Genomic DNA, 4,938 nt, shown 5'->3' with positions numbered 1-4,938 from the left:
GCTTGGCCAGTTTATCAATTTTTATTTATTTATTTTATCCTTCTAGTTCCATTCTTTCTGAAGAATGTTCTAGAAGTAAATCCTCGATCTGTTTCTCTTATGCAATTCTTACACTCTAAATATGCAGAAATATATTATGTTTTTTATTTATTTACATTTCTAAACACTAAAAAATATAAGAATATGCACCCAAAAAGTAATATATAATAATAATAATAATTAGAAAATATCATGTTATTCTTTAAATTTAAGCTTTCAAAACTACGTAAGTATGCTTATAAAAATATTATAGAACTCAAACTATTATTATTGCACAATGAACCGAGATTAATATCTAGTAAGTCATCATTAATATATGTAATTAAAAGTTATTCTATAATCATAAATTACATATCGAAATTCAAGAAAAAATCTTATTGAATAGTAAGAGTTTTATACCCATCATTGCAGGCATCCGAGCACAAACCGCGGTCTAGCTGATGCATGACTAATTGGAATCACAGCAGTATTCCAATATTTCTACATCATCTCAGTAACTTGTGAGTCTCACAACTCCCCTGATCAATAACATTACAGAGTATTTTTTCAAGTTGTGACGTAACATAATGGAAATTAAGATTTGGCGTCTGGTGAGAGTTCACCTAAATTTGGATCATTCTTATTTCTATCCGGTTTTCTCAGGATTTGTCTGCTGCGTAAAGACAATAAAGGGAGATGCTATTCCTGTCTTCGTTAAATTAGTTTGAATTGTCAACGTAACTTTTTCTGAGAGAGAATTCTAACCATGCCTTGTCTTGATGGAGTAAAATGACTGCAATGCATTAATTTATGCAGAAAATAAATCATCCACCAGCTTCTTATGAAAGTGTCTGTGGTTTTGAGTCTGGCTCCACTGCTAAAATGGTGGCCACGCCATGCAATCTTCTAAGCTTTGAAGATGCATGTACTTGTGTGAGACACATCGCTTTCTGATGGACTCGAGTTTTGACTTTTATTCTTCTTCTTCATGGAAGATACATGTATCTATGCAATGTCAAGAGAAGAAAAAAACAAAGAAAATGCTTCTTGCATCGTAAGCAGAAGATGGCCCAAATTAAATAAATATTATTGTTGAAGTACGAAATAAACACCTCAAATTCTTGTAAATATTTGCATAGAAACTTTTTCAAGTTCTTTTATAGATTTGTCTTTTTGTAGATTTATTGTTCACAATTATATGTTTTATCATTATGCCTTTCTTATTCAGTGATTTATTAATTTGCTTTATTTATCAGTTTATTTACATGCTTTCTTGATAAACTTTTAGTTTATTTTAATTATTTTTTTCTATGCAATTTAATATTCTCTTTTAGTTTTACAAGTATCTCGCTTGATGCAAGCACTCTAGAGTTTAATTATACATCTTCATGATTTATTTCTCAATGTAAAGTAAACTCATATGTTTATTATTGAAAGAAAACTTAATTATTTAAAACTGATTTATATCTTTATAATTTTCACGGACAATACAAGTTGAAATATTTTAGAAAAATATATTATGGAAGTAGAGACTTAACAGAAGCTCTTAAGAATTATAAGCATTGTTTTAAAAATCATAACGACCCACTCATGATTTGAAGTGATCCAAGTTGAAAAAGAATTTTTTTAAAAAAACATTAGCTGCCCGATTAACAACTCATGCTGACAAGGTCGACCTGACCATGATATAGTCAAAACATTGTTGTTGCACATAAATGGGCAATGTCACGGGGTGAGGAAATCGTCATTTAGTTGTTTGGTTCAGAATCGCTAGAAGATCCAAATATATATAAAAATTTTTAAAAATAAGAGATTGATTGTTACTAGAAAATATATTAGCACCCCTAGTTCATCTTATATAAGGTAAGCTGCATTGTGTGATTTAGATTTGATTTAAAGATTTTGATAAATTCCTAACCAGTAATCTGTTTATTGAAACATTAACTAAGTTCTTGTAGATTCAGTAAACTAGTTATTAAATTCAAAATGTATGTAAATACTTTTTTAAAAAAATTGTATAAAAATATTAAAACACCTCATATATATATATAAAGCAAAAATATAATTTTCATATTTTTGAGAGACTTGGTCATATGCAACATACAAAAATCATTTTTATATTACTATTTTTTAGGTCCTTTTTATTCTTCTTATTTTTTTATTGTAAGGTCATGTTTGGCAAGACCCATTTTTTTCTTTAAAAAAAACTGTCGAAACAAGTCTAAGGATGTATTTGTCAAACACCTCTTTAGACCAAAAATTCTTTTTATAAAAAAAGGTGGCAAGCCAAACAGGGCATTAAATGTCTAACTCGGTTTTGACTCGACTAGGTTGACCCGGAAACAAATCAAAAACAAAAAAAAAACCAAAACAGATTAAACATAAAAAAACATAAAACTCAAAATTTCTTGGATAAAACGAATCAAACACAAAACAAATGAAGAACACGAAGAACATTCAAGCTTAAACCCAACAACGTATAACCCAAACCAAACTAGATTTCAAGAAAACAAAGGCATGGTTTATTCATAAGCATCCATAGATTAAGAATTAAGCATAAAAAATGATCGATTATCACTCAAAAGCTAACATTTGATCAAAATGTATTTTGAGCAATTGAAAGAAACCTAGAATATAAATGCATGAATATGTATTATTGATGTGTTTTAAACCTAGATTATTTGTTAATCAAGTTGTTTAAAAGGTTTTGTGCAAATAAATGGAACCAAAATGGTCCAAATCATAAAGCTAAAGCAATATTCTTTCTAATAACACAAAGAACACCATCTAGAAAACCTAAAAACTAACTAGAAAAAGCCAGCCACTATCCAACCCATAATGGTCATTTTAGGCCTCTAAAACATGCTTTTTTTCATTCTAACAAACCACATTATCAATGCCAAACATAGTTGAAACAAAAAAAAAACTAACAAAAACAATAAATCATTGTAAACATGCATTAATTTCCATTTCCAAAACTACTAAATCAAAACAAAATATCTGAGATTCAGAATTGACATTTTGACATTCTAAAGGACTAAACCAAAACTCAGGAGACTGGAACCATACATTAACCAAACATCAACAACTTGCTATTATATTTAGCAGATTTCAAATCAAATAAAAATATAAACTTAGCATATTAAAGCAATAATCATCATGTCAACACATTCAAAACATTGCATTTAAACAATTAAAAAAAAAAACAATCCAACAAGCCTTATGGATTTCACTTTCAAAACTTACAAGAATATACCTTCTTAACTTGAAATCTTCAAATAAGAATAGACTTTTGTTACTTTCTTCCTTTCTTTTTATCGTTAAACCCAACAAAAACAAACTAGATCCTTTTAAGGTTGTGAGCTTGATTTTGGATCCTTTAAACCTTAACCAAATGTCTTCCCTTTTCTTTTCTTGTTTCTATCCTCTGTTACTTCTCTGATTACCTCTCTTTTTATAGGCTGATTCAGAGCTTCTAGATGAGTTTGTTAGAGTTCTAACAAACCAAAACTAGGCTGATTTTATCACAGGATAAATGGTTATGAATTTATGTGGTTTTGTAACAAACTTGGAGGCCAAAGTGAAGTATTTTACCCTTTTGATATTGAGAGAAGTGTTCCCAGCCTTTGATTAGAACCTTCTGGGAGTTTTTAAGTGTAAACACATGAAAAAGGTGGGTGGTTTTGTGCAAATGGGTATATCAATTAAGGCTTACTAGGTTGACCACTTTTATGGCTTCGCTAGAGAAACTCTGACATTAACGTCGCTTAAAGCCATATGAACTTGGTAGAGAGGATGGATATCTTTCGATTAGATTCATTCTTGCTTAATTTGGAGGTTTGTAGCTCAACATTCATTCATTTAAAAGTGTTAATCCGATCAGCATAGAATCTAAAAATATAATGATTGTTGATCGGGGACAAGATGTTTTGGAGATCATTCGAGAAAATAAGATGTATACATTTGATTTCATGGAAATAAGGTTGTAGAGGAGGTGTTCCTTAGTTAAATTATGGTGGTTATAGTTTCAAAAGTGGTTGGAAACGACACATTCATTCACTTGAAGGTGCCTACTTGATATATAAAAAATATTGAAGAAGAAAATGCAAAGTGATGAAACAATGCATCGTTTAGGCTAAACCCTATAAATTATAGTTTTTAATTTAGGATATAGCAAACTTCAATTTAATCCCTAATCTTCTAATTTCTTTTAATTTCACTCATAATTACCTCCTAAACATTTCATTTCATGCAATTTTTTCCATGTCAAACTCAATTGCCAACCCTAAAATTGAGTATCTTTTACAATTTGATCCTTGGTTTCCGATTGGTTTAATTGGATCCTCAATTGACCATCAAACTTTTAATTTTTTTCAATTTGGTCCCTGATTTCACCAATTTCAAACCTTGAACTCTTGCACATCTTACTAGTTGGTCCCTGGTTTTTGATTTGTTCAATTGAGCCCTTAATTGCCTGTTAATTTTTTAAATTCTTCAATTAATTAAGCCCTTGATTTGGCCAAATTTACTTTTAAAAATTACAATTTGATCCCTAGATTTTATTTTCTTCTAATTAAAGCCTAAATTGGCTTCAAAAAGTTAATTTTCTTGCAATTAAACCCTTTATAAATTCGATTAAGCCTTGAGAAAATTTCAATTGAGTCCTTGAAAATCCAAAAATGAATTTTCTTCTTCAAATTAAATTTTCTTTGTCAATATGGTCTTTATTAGTAAAAAATATATTGTCAAATCCAATTTTGATTTTCCTCAAATAGTCTTTGGCCATTTCTTGAGTGTAGAGTATACTTTTCTCACTGATATATATATTTTTTATTTTCTTCCAATATTTTTTTCAATTATTTTTGTATTGTCTTTTTTTTATGTGAAGTTCCAAAAATAAATAACAACAACTGCCATCAA

This window comes from Populus nigra, chromosome 1 (assembly GCF_951802175.1).
Source record: "Populus nigra chromosome 1, ddPopNigr1.1, whole genome shotgun sequence".
Classification (NCBI taxonomy): Eukaryota; Viridiplantae; Streptophyta; class Magnoliopsida; order Malpighiales; family Salicaceae; genus Populus; species Populus nigra.
Note: the sequence above shows the minus strand (reverse complement) of the source record.